Genomic DNA, 22041 nt, shown 5'->3' with positions numbered 1-22041 from the left:
AAAAATGATACATATGAACTTATTTACAAAACACAAAGAAACTCACAGACATAGAAAACAAACTTTTGGTTCCCCAGGGGGAAAGGGGGTGGGAAGGGATAAATTAGGAGTTTAAGATTTGCAGATACTGAGTACTGTATATAAAATAGACAAAGTTTCTACTGTCCAGCACAGTAGTAACCTATCATGAAAAGGAACACACGCATGTGTATGTGTGGCTGGAACATGACGCTATGCACCAGAAACTGACACAACATTGTCAACTACACTTATTTTGAAAGATGGGGAGAAAAGAACGGAAAAGAAGGTAAAAGAAACAGCAGCAGGTTAAGAAGAGACGTGGAGTAAATCTAAAGTCCAAAGCAATAACACGGAGATGAAAACACAGCGTCTGAGGGAAGAAATGCAGCGGGCGGTGTGGACAGCAGGGCGGTGCACTGCAAAAGGAAAGGTCGGTGAACCTGCAACACAGCAACAAAGATGACCTAAAATAGAACAGCGACTTTAAAACATGCCCACAGCCTCTTCTTTACTAGAATCTTTACATTTTGGTAGCTTTTCAAAAAGAAGAGAAAAATGTAGTTATATGGCCCCTAATGGAATACTTTGTTGTTTTTGGCTCGAAGGCCTTTAACTGATCACTGTGTCACATCCTCACAGCACAAGAGAACGTACACAAACGGAAATTTAAACTTTTTTACTGCGACCTTCAGCGCTGAGGTTATGAACATGTCTTCCAGGCTGAGTCATCACTGCAATTATTACGGCTCCATAACCGGCTCCAAGAGCCAAACACATTACACGCTCGGACAAATGATTAAACATATTAGGAACGCAGCTCTGAATGAGCTGGCGGGGCTGGGGGTCAGAGTGCGGGGGTTAAAGCCTTTCCTGCTCCCTGTGTTTGGAGCCCCAGAACTGCCCACCTGGTGGGGTCCGCCCGGACCGGAGAGCAGGCGGGGGCGGGGAGACCTGCGGTTACCAACGGCCCGACACCGGCTGTGTCGTCCGTGACTGCGACGCAGCCCCCGTGTGTCCGCCCGCCGTGTGTGGGGACCCCGCCTGTCAGCCTGACGCGCCACGAAGGAGGGTCTCGCCACCACCGCCACAGCTCCCCAGGACTCTGAGCCCCAACAGAAGGCCTTGCTGATCTCAACAGCTGGTCCTAAGCTCGTGGCAGGGCCGGGCCAAGGACAACTGAGGCGGCCGGAGATGGAGACGGAGCTGGAGGCTCCCTCCGCCAGCTACAGGACCCTCTGAGGGTTCAAATAAAGATGCAGGGGTAGGGGCCATGGACTGGGACGTGGACAGACCGTAGTCAAAGGAACAGGCTAGACCGACCGACACAGGTGTCACCACCTGTCTGTGATGGAGAGACACGTGAGGGCAGGGGAAGGGGCTGGCTGGTGCTGGTCTCGCTGCGTGTTCACGGGTCCAGGGTCCGCCTGGGCGCCTACCTCCCACCACAGACCAAAAGCCACTTTCCAGCGGGCTGCAGATACAGACGTGACAGGTGAAATGATAACCCTATAGAGGAAAACCTCGTAGGTCTTCCTGGCCCTGAAGATGCAAAGATTTCTTAACAGGACACAAAAAACACTTCCCGTAAAGGAAACCAATGGATGGGGCTTTAGTAAGAATGTGCACGAATCAAAGGACAAAGGGGGTGGAAGGCAAACCCTGGTCAGAAGAGACGTCTAAACACACCTCCAGAGCACGGGGTCCAGAGCACGGCGAGGAGTCTGGCAAACCAGCGTGGAGAAGGCCAACAGTGCGACGGGAAACGGGGAGGGGGTGGAGAGCACCCCCACCAGAGGCCGCCCAGGGGCCTTGGGCAGGGCGACGGGCTTGGCGTTGGTCCCAGTGAGTCGGAGATGCGGAGCAGTCTCTCCACCCTCCGCCTGTGGACCAGGGCTGCTGAGCCACCCCGATCCATCCGGGCGACGTCATCCTGCAGCCGGGCCGGGTCTGCCAGCCTCCCCGCGGAAGCACGGCCTTGCTCTCAGCCAGGCCCTGGCGCATCCTCACCCAGCCTCCGGCTCCCCCTGCGTGGCCCTCAACCCGGCCCTGCCCGATCCCGGGCTCCGGCCTGCAGCCCCGCGGCTGTAGTGGAAAAGCAACCAGCCAGAGGCCAGGGAGCCAGCCGGGCGCCCTCTGTGTCTTGCCCTCTCCAGGCCCCCAAGTTCTGCTCCAGCCGGTGGTTAGTGCCTGAAGACAGCTACTGCCCTGTCTCTCTCTCTCCTGTCAGTTTAGAGGGTTTTTTTTATGGTAGGAGAGCAAGCTCAGTACCAGTTACTCCACCGCAGCCGGAAGAGGAATTCAGAAGACCCTCTGTTCATGGAGCACGTCTGAGAACTAGCGTTTGGCAACATAGCTTAGGGGAGATGCTATAGTGGTTGGTGATGAGTGTCCTCTGTCAGAGGCAGCAAGAAAAAAATGCACATGTGTGTCCATTTACGCGTGGGGGTGTGTCTGATTGAAGTTTAGAAATGAAAAAGCTAAAAGACGTTGAGCAATGGGACAAAGTGGTCCCGACAGCAGCCCAGAGGGGACTGGCCCCGTCAGTGCCAGCAGAGGCAGGGCCACTCTGGCCTGACTCAGATGCAACTTACTCCTGAAAGGTCCCTTTAGGGGAAAAGGACACTTGCTCAGGGTAGCGTCTAACAACAGCCAGTTCACGGTGTTCCCTCCCGCAGCAGGAGTTTTGAAAGTATGAAGTTCAGGTGCAAAAGCTGTGATGCTCCGCGTGCACCGGGCGGGCTGCCAGAGCCCTAGCGTTCCGACGCCGACGGGCGTTCAGGGCATGGCCTAGAGGACCAGTGGCTTCAGTTGCGTGCGTGGCCAGTGCTCAGGAGCTGCTGCTGGTCCACGCACTCCGGCTGCTGTCACATGACCTGCAATTTGCCTGGAAGGTCCTGGAGCCTCTTGCCGTTGATACGGCCTCACCTGCTCAGAACCTGCTCCGTAAACTTCAGGCTGCTTCTGTCTGTCTCGGTTAACCAGTGCGTGCTGTGCACCTACCAATAAAAAATACCTACAGTGGTGAAGTGCTGTCATGATGAGATTTTTGTAGAAAACGGACACTGTTCCTGTAAACTTGAAAGTTCCACCTTCCTGACATTTCATCCACGAAGACTATTTATTTTTTAAATGTGAGATTTCCTAGAAACATGACTATTCCATCCCCGCAGCACAAACGGTATCGACTGGGGCAGAGGGTCCGAGGCTAAGCTGCGGACACACCGTGTGGGAGGCGGCAGGGTCCACACGTGGGTCACATCGCGGAACCAGTGAACGCATCACCTCACGTGACAACAGGGGTTCTGCGGATGTGATTAAGGCTAAAGGCGCTCAGAGGAGGAGATTATCCCGGATTGTCCCCGGGCTCGGTCTAATCCCGGGAGTCCTAAAGGCAGAGACCCCTTCCCAGCTGAGATCGAGAGACATGACCTGAGGAAGACCGGACCCCGGTGCTGGCCCTGAGGATGGAGAAGGCTGCCCAAGCCAAGGACCGACACGGCCTCTCAGGGCTCAGACGGCCTCAGGTCACAGCACAAGAAGACAGGGACCCGGGTCCTATGACCACAAGGAGCTGAGCTCCACCATCAACCCAGGTGGGCAAGGAAACGGGCCCCCAGGTCCCCAGAGGACCGCGCCTGCCCACACTCTGACTTCACCAACAGCTGTAAGGTAAGTCTGTGCTGCCAGCTGCTAGATTTGTGGCCGCTGTTTGGTGGCAATTAACACAGACCCTAGTCCCCGAAGGCTGAAGGCCTGGGGTGTCCGCTTCACGCGCGGCGCACAACCACCTGTACACCAGGCCTGAGTCCACTCTTCCTCGGCCACCTGGTCACAGGGACGTGCCCCCGAGGCCGCCGTGTGAGTGGGGAGGAGGAGGCGGTGTCGCTGGGTCAGACCCTCGGCATTCGGGCCACTCCCTCCCGTGACTTCCCTGTGCCGAGGTCGCGTGGGCTCCCCGTCCTCCTGATGACCGAACGCCACCCTGCACGCCCAACCCGATGGCCTGGACGGTCCGACAACGCCCAGGTCAAGACAGGCAACTCAGGTCACACGGGGCGCGGTGGCCCCGGTTAAAGTCACGTTCCGCTCAGGCCCAGCAGCGAGAGGCGAGCCCGTGGATCCCGCCCGGCACTTCCGAGCAGGCGTCCGGAGAGCTGCGGGAAACGCGCCTGGGGGAGACACGGCAAGCGGCTTTCTAACAGCAAAGTCCCCTCCTTGGGCTACATCGTGTAATTTTACTAAGCAGGAAAAAATCTCATGGACGGCACGTGACTAGATTGCGCGACTCAGAAATAGGCCCTGTTACGCGTGAGAATCTAACACACGGTCTCCGACAGCAAGGGGCGCGTGATCCCTGAGTCCTGGCGTGATCGGCTGGCTGATCGTGAAAGAAAAATGAATCTACAGGATACTGCCTTCCAGAACCCTAAATGGATCAGAGAGAATTAAGGCTGAAACCGAAGCATTAAACCCTTGGGGAGAAGCAGAAACAAGCACGGCTGAAATCTCTGGAGAGAGACGGCTTTCTGGGCCTGAAGAAGGTGAAAGGAGCTCGCACGAGGAAAGACCGGGGCGGGGGGGCCGCACGAGGAAAGACGGGGGGGGCCGCACGAGGAAAGACGGGGGGGCCGCACGAGGAAAGACCCGGGGGGCCGCACGGCACCGCAGCTTCACACCCCTCACTACCAGCGCCATGTGGTCAAGAAGCTAAAAACAAGTTGAAACAAATACAACAAAAACGTTAGCATCTTTACTGCATTAGGAGGTTGTGAAACTCAGTAACAACACCAAGATCTCCAAGATAAATAGGTAACTATCGAAAGAGATCGTTTACAAAAAAAGAAAAAAATGATTTTAAAAATACACAAGAAAACAGCCTCCGCTTGAGATGGAGAAAATCACAAGAGAACGTCCCTCCCACCCCGCAGGTGAGAAAGGGCCACATAATCACCCGAGCCACGTCTTTCCTTGGGCCCATTAAAGGGTCAGGTCCCAAGGGAACCGAGCGGTGACAAGCCCCTCCAGAGGGACACGGGCACCTGGGCTGGCTCACCTCCGGCAGAGCCCAGGAGCAAGTGGGGAGAAGAAATCAGCTCCAGTTTCCACGTGTGTCTAAGGGCTGCCTGTGGGCTCGCACAGCCGTGTGGACTCCTGGAGCCCAGACACGAGAAAGCGGAGGACCGGACAGGAGCTGAGGGGCTCCGCACCCCCGTGGTGCAGGAGGCAGGAGGCAGCCGGCTGCCACTGGGGCGGGCGGGCACGAGGCACACCCCACTTCCGGGCCCCTCCTTCACACAGAGCAGAAGCCTTCGGCCACTGGGAGAAGAGCAGCAAGCCCTCTGGCCCCAGGGCCACGGGGAGAGGAGTGAAAGTGCAGTCTCTCCTTCCCTCCCGCCCAGGAGCTAGGAAGAGACCCCAGCCTCCAGGGTAAGAATGGAAGCCAAAAACACCTGCCCCGGGGAGCAAGAGGAGGCCCCTCGGGCTCCAGATCCTGCACCGACACAAAGCAGGGCTTGGCTGCGGGCGAGGGTCGGGGATGCTGAGAAGACCCACCCCCAGTTCAGGCACCTAAGCCTTGACAGCTCTTAGGCTGGACCAGAAGAATGGAGATCGCCCTTTCCCCAAAGACGCCCTGCACTGGGTAACAAGCGACAGCTGTCTAGTGCTGGACAGCCCTTCTGTGGTGCAGGTGTGCAGAGTGTCAAAAGCTAAGGGTGGAGCAGGAACACAGAATAACCCCTCCAGCCCCCTGGGCACCACACTGCACACGGCATAAGGCCACCACCAGTGGAGGGCAGAGGCGGAAACAGCAGGCCTGGCCCACTGCCACCACTGCCTGGCAGGCCCAAACCCACCCACTAGCACAGGGAGAGGTGTGCCCTTCCCTGGGCGTGATGTTTTTCCCCCAGTCTCCACTGTTCTTCTACAGACAATGTCTGACATTCAGTTAAAACTTATGAGACTCAGAAAACAGCAAGGAAAACAACCCACTGTCAACAAATAAAGCAATCGATAGCCCAGATGCTAAGTTGCTGCAACTACCAGACAGGAAGTTTAAGTAACTGACTAACATACCTAAGCAGTTAATGGAAAAGGTGGATGACATGGATGAAAAGATGGAGAATTAGAGCAGAGAAATGGAAACAATAGAAAAGGCTCAGTGGAAACATTAGGAATAATAAACATGGTATCAGAGGTGAAGAGTTTTTGACCAGCTGATCAGTGGAACTGACAACGCTGAGGACAGACTCAGGGAACTTGAAGATAGGCCAATGGAAAGTACCAAATACGAAATATAAAAAGAAAAAACAAAACCAGACAGAGACTCTAAAACTGCCAGGCAACATCGAGCAGCCCAACACGAGCAGTGGGGCCACAGAGCACACGGGGAGGAGAGACGCGCAGCGAAACAAAATGACAGCGGACTGGTCAAAACTAATTAGACAGAAGAAAACCAGAGACCCAGGGCACTCACAGATCCTCGACCGAGAAAAATAAAACCCAGGCAAATCCCAGCCAAACTGATGAAACAACCTTGAAAGAAATGAAAGCTGAGGAGGGGGCGCGTAACACTAGGAATTATGGAAGCCTCGTCAGAAACCAGGCAAACTAGCAGACGGGGGACAGATACCTTTAAAGTGCGGGAAAACAAGCCAACACAAGCACAAAAGCACCTGTCAAGCCAGGATTCTACACTCAGCAAAAATATTTTTCAAAAATGAAGGAGTTGACCCCCTCACACCCATTCGGATGGCCACTGTCCAAACAAAAGCAAACAAAGCAGGCCAGGAAATAGCAGTGCTGGTGAGGGTGCGGATAAATCTGAGCCCTTGTTGCTGCTGGTGGGGATGGCAAATAGAGCAGCTGCTTCGGGAGCCAGTCTGGCAGCTCCTCACACAGTTTTAGACAGAGTTACTACATGATCCAGCAACTCTGCTCCTAGAGATCCACCCAAGAGAAATGAAAAGAAAACGTCCACACAGAGTTCACAGCAGCGTTATGCACAACAGCCAAAAAGCTACTGATAAATGTCCATCCATGACAAACGGATAAACAAAATGTGGTATAGCCCGCCCATGGAATATCACTCTGCAATAAAATGGAATGAAGTGCTGATAGACGTTACCATGTGGCTGAGCCTTGAAGACATAATGCTAAGTCAAAGAGCTCAGACACCAAAGGTCACATATGTATGATTCCGTTTATGTGAAATGTCCAGGAGAGGCAAATATACAGAGAAAGGAAGGAGGCTAGTGGTTGCCAGGGGCTGGGGACAAGGGGGTGGGAAGTGCTTGCTAAAGATACAGTTTCTTTTGGGGTGCTGGGAAGGTTCTAAATTTGTGGTTAGTTGCCCAACTCTGTGAATAGTGTTAAATATTACTAAAGTTATTACCATTCGTACATACATATTTTTCAGACAAACAAAAGTTGAAAGTATTTGTTGCCAGCAGACCTGCACCATAAAACACGTTAAAGGGACGTTCAGACAGAAGAAAGTCATCAATCGGAAAACTGAATCCACACAAAGGAGTGAAGGATGTTCAAAATGGTAAGAAGGATGTACACATAAAAGGCTCTTTTCCTAGTTTTAATCCTTTTAAAAGACAACAGATTATTCAAAGCAAAACGAGTGACAATGTGTCATAGGGTTTGTAATATATACAGAAGTAAAATATCTGAAAACAATAGCAAAAAATGGGAGGGAGAAAATCAGAGTCATTAAATACATGTGAGTTGGCAAAACATCAAGGACTGTGATAAGCTAAAGATGACACTGAAAACCCTACGGAAAGTGCCAAAAATTAAGAGAGAAGCCCAACAAAGAAGCCAACAGCAGAGGTAACAGAGGATCATAAAAAATACTCAACCCCAAAGAAGGCAAGAAGAGAGGAGCAAAGAGGAGACAACGCAGGTGGAAAACAAAGAGCAGAAAGTTACAGCTGCGTCCGACCGTATCCCTAAATACTAACTGTGGACGGTCCAAACAACACAGTTGAAAGGCAGACATTTCCAGACGAGATTTGTTTAAAAGGCAAGCACCAACGCTATGCAATCTACAGGAAACTCATAAAGGGACAGATCAGCCAAAAGTAAAAGGATGGAAAAACTCTAGGATACAAATTCTAATGTAAAGAAAGTTGAAGTGATTGTATTAATGTTCAATCACATAAATTTCAGAGCAAGGAACGTTGTAAGGGATGATGAGGGACACCGTATGACGATAAAGGAGTCTGTAAACCAAGCAGACGTAGAAATCTTCAATGTTCGTGCATCAAACAACAGGGCTTCAAACATGCATCAAACAGAAACTGTCAGAAATGAAAGTAGAAACAGGAATATTCACAAATGGAGCCTTCAACACTCACCTCTCAGAGATGAAATAAGTGCACAAAAAACTAGGTAAAGATAGGGAAGCCCTCGGCCAGTTAGACCGCCCTGCCGTCTGCCGGACACCCCGCCCAACAGCCGCAGAACGCACGGATTTTCATGCACACATAAAACATCCACCCAGGGAGACTCTATACTGGGCAACAAAACAAATCTCAACCAAGTTAGAATGACTGAAGCGATGCAAAGAATGTTCTCCAGCCAGAAAGAAACTGCACTAGAAATACATAATAAAAAGAGAATAAGAAAAATCTAAATATTTGGAAATGTAAAAAACACACTTTCAAATAACCCACTCACTCCAGAAGAAATTATAGGGAAATCAGAAAAATATTTAGAACTGAATGTAAATAAAGGCACAATACATCAAAATTTGTTGAACACAACTGAAGTGGTAAGAGAGGGGACATGATGACAACGAACGCTTGTGTTAGAAAATACGAAACAGCTCCAACCGCAATCTAATCCTAGTCTACCTCTCCATTTTTAAAACACAGAAAAATAAAAATAAATGCAAAGTAAGCAGAACAGAAGCAATAAGGATGTGAGTCGAAGGCAACGCACTGACGACAGATAAACAAGAGCAGAAGTCAACGGGAGAGTGTGAAAATAGAAGTACTGACAATCCTCCGGAAAGACTGATGAAGGAGTGAGAGACAGAGCGAGAGAGAAGCCGTAAACCACCAAGATCAAGAGGGGGGGCGCAGCTCAGGGGTGGGGCACGTGCTTAGCAGGCACGAGGCCCTGGGCTCGATCCCCAGCATCTCTGCTAACAAACAAACAAATAAACCTAATTACCCCCCACCACAAAAAACAAAAACAACGAAAAGAATGAAAGAGGGGACGTCGCTACGCAGCCTACAGACACGGAGCAGACCGACTCCTCGAAGGACACAAGCTAACAAAAGTCGCTCAGAACTTGAGTAGCCTTTTGTCCATTAAAAAATCGAAATTGTGGTTAAAAAAAAAACCCTCCGAAAAGGAAAACCCTAGGCACAGGGCCTGTGCTGGTGACTCCAAAACATTTAGGGGAGAGAGAGCGGTTCTGTTAGCTCTTCCAGAAGCGTAGAAGTGAACACTTCCCATCTCATTTCCGAGGCCAGTGTTGCTCTGATACGGGAACCAGACAAAGGTGGTACAAGAAAGGAACACCCCTCCGTAAGACGGATGCAAAAATCCGTAACAAAGCCAGCCTCTCAGATCCAGCCACACATAGGGAGGGTGACACAGTGTGGGCAGCTGGGACACACACAAGGAGTGAGAAAGTGCTTTAATATTTTTAAAAAATGAGTCCCCTTAATTCACCATTTTAATACATTGAAGTGAAAAAACACATCATCACCTCAAGAGGTGCAGAAGTGTCTTTTGACAAAATTCAAAATCCATTCACTATAAAACCTTTGAGATGATTCATCAAATTGTACCTCTGAAATATGTGTAGTTATTGTACAGGAATCATACCACAATAAAGCTGTTAAAAAATAAAAACTTTCAACCAACCGTGAACCAAGCAAGGGCTGCTTACTCAACCTGATCAAAGAAGTCCACAGAAAAATCTACAGCTAACGACAGAGAAAGACTGACTTCTTTTCCCCTAAAATAGGGAACAATGCTGAACATCTCACCACTTCTGTTCAACACCGAACAAGAAAAAGAACCAGAAGCCATGCCAAATGCAAACTAAAAATACATCTTTATTCACATATGACATAGAAAATCCCAAAGAATCTACTGAGAACACGTGAGTTTATCAAGTTAATCGAAAGAGGAAAATCAATTGCATCCATCGATTACATTCCTATAAACTAGCAACGATCTCACTTCAGAACAGCACCATTCTACCACAGCACCGAAGTGATACAAAATACTCAGGAATACAGCTGACAAAATACTTACAATATTTATACACTTCAAGCCACAAGACATTCATGAGAGAAAATTAAAGATCTAAATCAATGGAGAGACATAACGTGTTCACAGATCACAAAACTCAATACTGTCATGAGGCTCATTTTCCCCAAACCGAAACACAGATTAAATGCAGCCTCAAAGTCCCAGTAGATTTTGTTTTGTAGAAACTGAGAAGCTGTTTCTAAATTGAATATGGAAAAAGCAAATGACCTATATTTGCAGTTTCGGAAGATCTAATAGGAAATTTTAGAAAATGACAGATTTGGAATGGGAAATCACTACCCAGACTCAGCTTCCAACAAAGCTACAGTCATCAAGACAATGTGGCATTGATACAAATACATACAGATCAACGGAGCAAAACAGAAAAAGAGACCCTCATGTCATCTGGCCAATTAACTTTTGGCAAAGGGCCCAAGAAAATTCAATGGAGGAAAGATAGTCTTGAACAAATCGTTCTAGAATAATTACACGTCTCTATGCGAAAACAAACAAACAAAAGAGAGAAAAAAAACCAACCCACAGCTCAACCCGCATTTAGAAACCTAGGAGAAATGAATCAGGGAGCTAACGTGAAACACAGAACTGCAGAGCTTCCAGATCGAGACACAGACACAAACCTTCATGACCTCGGATTAGGAAAAAATGATCGGAGAGGAGGGAAGAGGCACAGACACCGTATAAAAATCACTGACAAACTGGACTCCAGAAAACTGTTACATCTGTCTTTGAAAGACACAGTTACGAAAATGAAAAGACAAGCCACAGACCGGGAGCAAACACTTGGAGAACACACGTCTGACAGAGGACTTATGTCCAGAATACACGTATTCCTCAGAGGTCTCAAAATCCAGTAAGGAGAAGATAAACAACCCGATTTAAGGACGAGCAAAAGATTTGAAAGAGCTGTCACCACAGCGGGTGCACAGATAGCAAATAGGCACACGAAGGGCCGTCAGCATCACCTTCTTCAGGGAGACGCGGTAAAGCCACGGGGCTGCCTCCACACCCCGGACAACCGCCGAAAGGCGGGCCTGGCCGCACCCAGCGCCGCGAGGGGCAGGGAGGACAGGGCCTCCCTCGCGGGGCTGGTGGGGACACGGCCTGGTTCAGCCGCTTTGGAAAACACCTCGTTGGTTCACACACACCCAGCCTGTGACCCCGCCCAGGCATCCGCCCGAGGGAAGTGAGATACGAGTCTGGGCAGAGGGCTGCACAGCAATGCTCACAGCGTCTTCCTCTGTCCCGGGAAAAGCTGGAAGCAACCCCAAGTCCACGGGCCAACCCGGGGTACATCCACGCAACGGCACACTGCTCACCAAGAACAATCTCAGCCATTAACGGCTGACGCAGGCGACAGTAAGCCTTAAACCACGGACGCTGGTGCAAGCAAGACCTAAACAAAGTGCAGAAAGCACACCATGGGGCTCCACTTACACGCGGCCCTGGAAAGCACAGCTAGTCCGCAGCGACGGGCAGGCGGGCGGCTGCCGGGGACAGGCGGGCTGTCAGGCAGGAGCCGGAGGGGAGGACCGCAGAGAGGAAAGGAGTCTGCGCTGTCCTGAGCGCAGAGACGGCTCGGCGGGAGCATGCATATGTCACCGCTTACTGCACTGAACCATCAAAAAAGGAGGTTGCAAAGCCGTAAACAGCATGCTAAAGGGGCTGTCTGGGGACCACCGATGAGGCAGGCTGGCTGGTGTGGCTCTCCTGAAAGCAGTATGATAATATGAATTTTAAAGTCTTCAGAGTGCCACTAACTTTCACTTTCACCCTAGGAATTTCAAACCTCAGATTCCACCCCAAAGAAGCCATCGTAAATACAGAGAAAACTTGATGCTCAGAAATGTTCGATACAATATTATCTATAATAGTGCAACCCTGGGAACAACCTACTCATGAATTAAGTGAGTTTCTGCACAATGAAATGTGCTTAAGAAGAATTTATTCTAAAAAGGAGAATGAGTGTCTCACACCAGGGGAGGAGAGAGAAACAACACTTACTGGACGGAATGATCCTAACAGTGCAAAAAAACTGAAAAAAAGAAAAGGAAGATATTCCAAAATTTTAGTGTTTTATCTTGTGGGCAGTAATTTATCTTGGAAGAATGTGATTATTGTCATCTCTTCTTCTTTCCTAGATACTTCTCAAGTTTCCATAATGAGAATGTATTTGTTTCATGAAATTTAAAAAAAACTACCATAAGGAGAGCACATCTGAAGACCATCGCTGTCCCACGGGGCCCAGGAAGGGTCCCTGAGCGGCTGCGGGGCTGGACCTGGGGTGGCTGTGGGGGACCTGGGGACGCCGGACCGGAGGAAGCCCCGCCCGAGCCTCCGAGCCGTGCCTGTCCCTCCGTCTTCTCTGAGTTTTCTCCCGCATTGCTGCCGTGGCCCCGGGCTGGTGCACGGTGCCGCCGGGCCGCGGGTGTCTGCATGGGGCCCTGGGGCTCCTTCTAAAGCCCTGGAGACTAAGCTCGTCTTAAACTAAACGGACATCCCTGACAATGTGGAGAGGCGAGCACTAAGGCAGGCTTCAGAGCTGGACTCCCTCTCTCCTCTGGGTGAACGGAAAACAAGAATGGAGGAGTGAATGGATGAGTGACAATGAAAGGCCCAGAGGAGCACCCAGCTCGCAGAGCAGAGCTGACGCCTGGTGATTACAATTTCGAAGACCAGAAAAGCAGCAGAGGAAGGAAGAAGCACTCTCAGAGGACGGGCGGTCCTGGGGACACCTGCGCGGGGAGTGGAGTGAGCCTCGCCAGCGTGCCCACCGCTGCTGCCGGCCCCCAGGGCCCTCTCTGGCGCGAGGCGGGCAGCAGAGCAGACTTGGGTGGCCAGAGCCCCTGGGGCTGGGACCGCTGTGCACCCGTGGGGCCTGACCCCGGGACGCCTGCACATGGCGGCTCAGTGAACACCTGCCCTGTGGGTAAGCGGTAGCGACGAGCTCGGTGGAGCCCCCAGAGCTTCCCGCTGCCACCCCACCATCACCACCCCTCCCTGCCAAGAGGTCCTTCTGGCCTTGGGCTTTGCCTTCTTCCCGCCCAGTCAGGCTACAAGCCAAGTTTGCTTTCTAGTAAAACGCTGACGTGCAGGCACCAGTGGTCACTCCAGGGGGCCTGCACTCAGACGAACCTCGGACTCAACGTGCAAAACCGTGGCAAGTGCCCCGGAGCTTCAGGGAGAGCCCAGCCCTTCCTGATGAGCGTCCGCTTCCGAAAGACGAGCTCCTGGAAGACCTGTCTGGGGGGCCCAAGGTAGACGTGACGGGTTCTACCCTCTCCTGTTCTGAGCGCCCTCATCGTGGAGGACGCTTGATCTCAGCTTGACCGTGGACTTGGGGGAAACTGTTCCTAGGGCTTGACACCAACACTTGTCCCCCAGGACCATCAGCCCCACCCCCACTGCTCCCCCATCAGCCCCCACCAGCGGGCGCCCACACAGAGACCCTGCGGGCCCGGAGTAACACTAGGTCAACCAGGCAGCAGGCAGGCGGAGCCCGAGAAAGGCAGCGGCTCAGAGACAATGCCAGTCACAGTGCAGGGAGGACGCCACACGGCCCGGGGCCACTGCCACCCACAAGTGGACCTTTGACAGGTGCAGTCAAACACCCCAGCCTCAAAGCACACAGGTTAATGGCTGTGCGAGGTCTCTTGGCCTGGGACACGGGGCTGTCCCCTGGAGTCCAAGCCTCCGTCCGGGCGGACAGACCCCCAGCACAAGGCCTTCCCTGCGCCAGGCTGGGAGCCGCCTCGCTTTGAGCCCAGTCCCCCAGGTCTCAGAGGTGCTTTCCTGTGGCCCCCTCGTCAGCTGAGCCGCTTGGGAAGTGACAGCCACAGACATGTTCTGAGGTGACTTTCCGAGGTGTCACAGGGCGCAGCAGGCGCTAATCCAGCACCAGGGGGCCTTCAGGAAGGACGCGCTGTCCTGCGAGGGGAGGGGGCGGGCAGCGCGAAGCATCTGGGGCCGCGGCTCTGAAGCACCTTGGGGTGCGGGACCCACAGCCAGCGCTTCCGAGCCGGGAAGTGCGCCCCCGGGGCCCGGGGAGGGAGACTGGGGGTGACGTTCTCAAAAAGGCGCATTTGCTGTGGCCTGTGTCCTGGACTCTTTCAATCTCTGTACTAAAGAGGGCTGTTTCCGGGTCCGAATGGAAAATTAACATCACCACCCACTTCACCTCTGGCTTGACTGTCTGGAAACGGAAGAACAAGGAAAACCAAAGATGCGGCGTCTGTCCTGAGCGGAATTCCCAGTTCACAGAAGCCCCCAGGCGAGAGCGGCCCTCCAAGAAGGTCTGCAGGACGCCCGCACTTATCTCAAGATCCCGGGGCTGACGGGGGGCCCTTCCTCCTCCCCGCAGCTCCCGGGCTGGACCGCCACCCAGCTGTCCCCAAGGTGTCAGTCAGGGTCTCAGAGTGACCGTCTTCCCGGGGGTCTGCAGGGTAACAGGAACCAATCCGGTGCGTCGCTTGGATTTATCAGGTATGCGCCCAGATCAGCACAGGATCGGGAAAGCAAGCTTAGACACAGACGCACGTGGCCACGCGCCCCTCAGCCTCAAGAATGAAAGTGCCACCCTCTGCGCGATCGTGCTTACCCACCTGGACCCCCAGAGCAGCCTGGACGCAGCCGAGCTTCCGCTGGCAATGCCGGGGAGACAGACCGAGGCCGTGCCGCGGCCTCGTCGGCTTTTCTGCTGCGCTGCTCCCTCAGGAACCAGGCAGCGTTTACTACTGGTCTGTCCCGAGGCTTGGATCCACGGGGAACGCCCTCAAAGCTACAGCGCGGATCCTGGTGTTGAATGAACAGCCCTCTCTGCAGCCACTTGCATCTCAGTGTACATCTCAGTGTGTGTCAGAATAATTTACGCCAAATCACCCGTGATGTTGCTTCCACGAAACCCTGCCGGCCCCAGTCAACCTCCAATTTCCTCTGAACTGGAGACAGTGAGGCATGATGTCTCAGCACCCATTTCTTTCAAGGAAAAATGTTGGAAATCAGCTCAAAAGCCGTGTGACCCCCAAACACTTGAGTTCCTTGCATGAGAAGTGATGTCAAGGAGCACACGGGGACTCTTGATGAAGTTTTAAAGAGAAGACACCATCCCAGCAAAGGGCAGGAAGCCATAAATATTCCTGTCACTAAAAAAACGCAGGGCCCCACCCTGCCCCATCCCACTTCAGCCAGAAAGAGGGATCTGGGGGCCTCTGGGCCGTGTGCAGGGGGCTCGCCACACCCCGCCCTGAGGGCGGTCACGGCCGGGCTCCCCCCACCCCTCGGCTGCCTTGAGAGCAGGCTTGGCTCTGAATACGAATCAGATAAACACCAGGTGTCAGTGGAGGAGCCCTGAGCCAAGCAGGCCCCACCCGCCCGCAAACGCACACAGGAGCATGAACGCAAAAGGGGCAGATGGAGCTCCTTCCTGTGTGAGATCCTTTGCACACTGGAGAGGACATGTTTCCCCCACCGTGAGCCTTCCAGCTCCATACGTGTGCACACGAAACACAGACGCCAGTTCACACGGGATAAACCTGTGCGGGGAGCCCTCCGCCCAGCCCGAGGGCGGCCAAGCCTCTGCCGCAGTCAGAACAGACGCACCTAGGCCCGCAGGGCCGCCCAGCCCTGCTCCTCTCACCCGCGATCCTCTGGCCCGGCCAAGCTGTCTCCGCTCGCCCAAGACCCAGCCCGGCTTGTGCAGTCGGCTCCCAGAGCTCTGTGACTCAGCAAAGCGCTCAGTTCTCTTTCAGATGGAATTTACCACGCGGTGACTGCATCCAGGGGGAGGGACCATCTCCCCGGCCGTCTCTAAGCAGATGCCGGTGGCCTGATCGCTAAGCTCTCGGAGCCAGCGTGTAAGGGCTACACCCAGGCGGGCAGGCGTTCTCTGGAGCACCGGGCGCCATGCTCAGCCCGGAGGCTGCACGGATGGATGACTGCGGGGGGAAGGATGCAGGTGCTCTGCCTGCTGGCGGAGGCACAGCCATGCAGCTGGGTCAGGAAAGCCGCTCTCCTCTGTCACAGGAGGAGGGATCCTGGACTTGGGTTGGTCTGGCCACATCCTCCCGTGAAGAGGCAAGTGGAGGACAGCGATGTTGGAGGACTCCGGCCACAAGGCTCTCCCCAGTGTCCCGTGTCGCAGGACAGCTCCTGGTCCTCTTTCCCTCAGAGAATCCGCTCTGGACTCCGTGCAGTTGTGACGCCATGATGTGAATGGGCTTCCACTCCAAGGGCATCTTTATTTCAGTGGAGAGGTGACAGCAGTGATTAGCATCCACTGAACTCTGAGGAGTGGAAGCAGAAACGAGCCAAGTGAGGCAGCGCCGCCCGTGCAGCCGGCCGGCACAGGAGAGCCCTCCGCACATCCAGCTGGTCCGGAGCGGCCCTCCAGGGAGCCCAGGGCTGGCTCCTTGGCAAAGGCAGGCCCGTGGTGTCCACGCTGGAGGCACTCAGAGCCCAGCCTCTGACTGCATCAAGGAAACCAGCCCAGGGCACAGATGGCCCAGCCCTCAGGGCCCCGCCTGCCCAGGACGCACCGCGGCTGCACAGCGTCCAGGCGAGGAAACTGCGGGGCAGGAGGACAGGGAGTCTGCTCACAGTCACCCAGCTGGCAGGGCGGCGCCTGGACCCACCCCGGAGTCGGGGAAGGAGGCGTGGCTCTGGAGACCGAGATCCAAACCGCCCCACCATGCCAAGGGGCGCGACTCGGGGCTCCCACTCTGTGGGGCCTGTTCCAGCTGCAGGCTCGGCCCCATGTCAGGGTGGCTCCTGTCCAGGTGAGAGGCAGGCGGCAGGGGGTGACCTTCTGAACCCAGAAATGTGAATGCCAAACCTGCGTCCTGGGGAAACACACATCATGGTGTTTGTACAGATGTTCTTTAACAGATACGTTTACAGCGCGTTCCCTGTGCCCGGCACAGCTCTCAGGACTTTAACTCATTCAAGGACGATCAGGTCACTGTCACCCAGAACACACCAGTGAACGTGGGGAGCATCCTAAATGTCCAACCACAAATGATCTGCATAAAGGAGGGGTGCACCCGCACCCGAGCACCACTGCGCCACGGCACTTGGCGAGCCTTCCCTCACTGACGCGGAGACGTGCAAACTACATGCTGTGAAGTGTCTTAAAAGCCAGCTGCAAAATGTGGGCATAGTAGGATCGCACTTCTACTTTTAAAAATAAAAAGTGCATTAAAGACAGACACATAGACCAACGGAACAGAACAGAGAGCCCAGAAATAAACCCTCACATACATGTGACATCACTTTTGACAAGGGCGCCAAGACCATTCAATAGAGAAAGGATAGTCCTTTCGATAAACAGCGCTGGGAAAACCGGACATGCACATGCCACAGAATGAAGCTGGACCCTGGCCGAACGCCACATACAAAAATTCACCCGAAACGGATCAAAGACCTAAATGTAAGACTTAAAACAACAGAAACTTTTAGAAGAAAACTCAGGACAAAAGATTCATGACATTTGACTTGAAATGGTTTCTTGGATTTGACACCAAAGGCACAGGTAACAAAAGAAAAAATAGGCAAACTGGACTTCAGGAAAATTTTTAAAATTTTGTGCATCAAAGACACTATTCACAGAGTAAAAAGGCACTTCACAGAATGGGAGAACATATTTGCAAATCATACATCTGATTATTATCTATAATATGTAGAGAGCTCCTAAAACTCAACAAGAAAAACCCAAATTTTAAAATGGGCAAAGGAGTTGCATAGACACTTCTCCAAAGAGGACAGACAACAGCCAACAAGAACATGAAAAGATGCTCAACATCACTGATTACCTGGGAGATGTAAATCAAAACCAATAAGATACAGCCCACATCCATTAGGATAACTACTATAAAAAAAAGCAAACCAGAAAACAACAAGTGTTGACAAGGATGTGGAGAAACTGGACCCTTCTGCACTCTCGGCAGGAACGTACAGCGGTCCAGCCACTGGAAAACAGCATGGCGGCTCCTCAAAAAATTAAAACTAGAATTACCATGTGATCCAGCAGTTCAACTTCTGGGTATATACCCAACAGAATCGAAAGCAGGGTCCCAAAGAGAGATTCGTGTATGTGTGTTCACAGCAGCGTGATTCACAACAACTAAAGGATGGAAGCAACCCAAGTGCCCACAGACGGACAGGAGGATAAGAAATGTGATCTATACCCACCGTCAAATACTAGTCCACCTTAAATACTAGTCCACCTTAAATAAGAGGAAGGAAGTTCTGCATCACACCCCAGCATAGGTGAGCCCGGAGGACATTGTTCTCAGTGAGATAATCCAAACACAAAAAGACAGTCATCACACGATTCCACCTACACGAGGACCCTCAAGCAGGCAAAATCACAGAGACAGAAACAAAGTGCCACAGGTTTCCAAGGGCTGGGAGGAGGGGCGTGGGGAGTTACTGTTTAAAGGTGTGGAGTTTTAGTTCTGCGGGATGAAAAGAGCTGTGCAGATGGCGGTGGCGACGGGTCTACAACAGCATGAATGTACTTAATACCACTGAACCGTCCACTTTAAAGTGGGTAAGATGGTAAGTTTAATGTCATGTGTATTTTAACACAATACAAATGTGAAGAAAATAAGTGTGCACATATACGTGTGTGTTGCATCCACAGGAAAAGAAGAGGCTGGAAGTGTACGCACCAAAGTGTAAGTGGCTATCCCTCTCGGGGTGTGCTCTTGGGTGACCCAACCTCCCGCTTTCTAGCTTTCGGAATTGTGCATATTTTTTAACGATGAGTAAGTATTTTTAGAATCAGAAAAAAATCTACTTTCACTTGGAAACTATGCACAAACCTATGCTTTTTGTCCCTGCAACAAATATATCCCTTGCACGCTGTCCTCACCCGGAACTCAGATGGGGACCGTGTGCCCTCCAAAGACCCCACAGTGACTGAAGATGGTGGAGGGCATTACTGAGAACCAGTCAATTCACAAAACTTCAAGAGAAGCTGGTTTATTTAAACAGCACCTATTACTCACCATGTGATCCAGCTAATCCCACTCCTGGGCACGTATCCAGAGGGAACTCAAATTCGAAAAGACACCTGCACCCCAATGTTCACAGCAGCACTATATACAATAGCCAAGACGTGGAAACAGCCCAAATGTCCATCGACAGATGACTGGATAAACAAGACGTGCTATATTTATACAATGGAATACTATTCAGCCATAAAAAGTATAACATAACGCCATTTGCAGCAACATGGATGGACCTGGAGATCGTCATTCTAAGTGAAGTAAGCCAGAAGGAGAAAGAAAAATACCACATGATGTCACTCATATGTGGAATCTAAAAAAAGAAAACAGACGACACTAATGAACTCATCTACAAAACAGAAACAGACTCGAAGACACAGTAAACAAACTTATGGTTGCCAGGGGAAAGGGGGTGGGAAGCGATAAATTTGGGGGTTCGAGATTTGCAAATATCAACTACTATATATAAAAATAAAGTTTAAGAATTTCTTATGTAGAGCACAGGGGACTATATTCAGTACCCTGCAGTAACCTTCGGTGAAAAGCAACATATGTATGTGTGCTTCAGGACTTGTGTCGGCCGGCTGAGGCGCCTTGGGTGAGTGATGGGGCTTGTAAACTGCGAGACAGGGCACCCTCCCTGCTGCACCGCTTCCAGGGGCGCTGGCTGGAGTTCTCCCTTCCTAGCCTTGGCCATTCGTTCAGCTCCAGCTCTGATGGGGCATCGGGTCGGGTTCTGGCCTTGTGCACCGACAGGGCCTTGGCTGGGAGTCCTCCCTTTGGGGCTAGAGAACTGTGACCCTGAGAGACCGTTTTGAATTGCTGTTTGCTTGCTATTTGATGACACTGGTTGGACGATCAGAGCTCTGTTCTATCTCATAGTTCCCAGAGGGCATATTTTGCAAAACTGGGAGAACTTCAGCTGTGTTCCCATAAATGAAAGAAAATGATATTTATTGTAAGTGTGTGGGCTCAGTGCTCCCCGGGATCCGGAGAACAGTGGCCCCTGGCGGCTCTGCTGTTACATCACAAAGGGCCTCCTGCAGGCGCTCTGGCTTTTACCTCGGGGGTGTGTGTGAGTGCGTTTGTGAGATTGTGTGTGTGTGAGAGTGCGTGGGGATGTGTGTGAGTGCGTGTGAGAGTTTGCGTTGGTGTGTGTGGGTGTGTGTGAGTGTATGTGTGTGAGTGTGTGTGTGTGTGTGTCTCAGTATCTGAGTCCAAATCCTGCTTTGTCTCCCTGGTTTTGCTGCAAGTGAGGCATGTGAATGTAAGCGAATGATACATATATTATTGCCCATTACTGTTGTTTTTTTATTGAAATACACTCAGTTTATAATGCTGTTTCTGCTGTACGTCATAGTGGTTCAGTTACACACATACATTCCTTTCCATGATCTTTTTCATTATAAGCTATTACAAGGTATTGAATATAGTTCCCTGTGCTGTCCAGTAGAACCATTACTGTTATTTCTTTAAACTGAAATGGATATTTGGGAACTGGAAAAAAAATCCCTGCCAATAGCCAAGAGAGTTGGGGTCATAAATGCAGTTAGAGGAGGAATTGGCCTTTGAGATACAGATGATCTGCCCGAACTCTCAAGGGAAAAAAGGAGGCTTTTTAAACTCAAGTGGAAAAACTGAGATCTCTGGTTTTGTCTGTCTTTACGTAAAAAATTGACTTCTAAATGAGCTCTATTTAACTGACCTAAAAGGAAGTGATTACAAATTAAATACTTCCTAGTATAAAAGAAGTTAGAACCAACTTCAGGTTCACGTGACCTGGGAAGCATTCAATATTGAGATAATACCTGATAGTAAAGCCAGCTGAAGCTTGTTGGCGCGATCAATACAGACGTGTCTTTCATTGCACACCGGTTTACTGGTCGGTAAGTTCACGCTGTTTCTGTTGTGGTTTGTCAGCAGCAAGGAGAAAGTTCGCTTGGTGTGATGAGATTCCTGTGAGTGCATCAGATGCAGGCAGGACGGGAGCTTCTGGGTGACTGCTCTAGAGATGCCCGTGTTTCAGGGATGTCTACTTGGAAATGGTCTTTCCAGATGTTTGGTAACTTGAATTTTTACAGTTGCGCCAAATTAAGTTAAATGACAGAAGTTTACTGAATAGCTGAATAGCCAGGGCGTTCCCAAACTAAATAAGATGCTGAACCATTCACTAGGAATTAAGGTTTTTAAGAATTGAGGACTCCGTGGGGAGGGTGTAGCTTAAGTGGTGGAGCACATGCCTATCATGCCTTAGGTCCTGGGTTCAACCCCCAGCACCTCCTCTAAAAATAAATACACCTAGTTGCTTCCCATCTCCCACCAAAATAAAATAATACAATACTTAATGAAACATTTTTTAAAAAGAATTGAGGATTCTTATCTAAATATGTAATTACAAAAAGAAAAAATACGTAATTGAAGCTATTAAAAATAATGGGGGAACGTTTCAGTATGCAGTAGGAAGGTAGGAGACATGTTTGGAGTTAAAAAAAAAAAGTATGAGGAATGGAATTGCACTTTGTGAAGAGAAAAGTGATTTGGGTCCTAGAGCTGGCCGTTTCTAGATGGGAAAAAATAAGGGAAAAAATAATGTGGAAACAGAAGGTTTGTAGAAGGGGAGCCCTGAAAAGGGGGTTCTGTGCATGGCGGGGCTGAGGTCAGGGAAGTGGGTCTGTTACTAAAAGCAGGCAGGTGCAGGACTAGGTCTGGCTCCTCT

The 22041-nt window shown here is 51.3% G+C and overlaps 1 protein-coding gene across 1 annotated transcript in view; it reads right to left on the bottom strand.

The window, feature by feature from the left end:
* Positions 1 to 16029, bottom strand: part of JAKMIP3 (Janus kinase and microtubule interacting protein 3) — an 80039-nt gene extending 64010 nt beyond the window's left edge. Inside the window, exon 1 of the mRNA XM_072972137.1 lies at positions 15956 to 16029. The gene's annotated coding sequence lies outside the window, so the exon portion shown is untranslated. The remainder of the gene's footprint in view (positions 1 to 15955) is intronic.
* Positions 16030 to 22041: the final 6012 nt, after the last annotated feature.

The sequence above is a fragment of the Vicugna pacos genome, chromosome 11 (genome assembly GCF_048564905.1).
Source record: "Vicugna pacos chromosome 11, VicPac4, whole genome shotgun sequence".
NCBI lineage: Eukaryota > Metazoa > Chordata > Mammalia > Artiodactyla > Camelidae > Vicugna > Vicugna pacos.
This window is presented reverse-complemented; position numbering and strand designations above follow the sequence as displayed.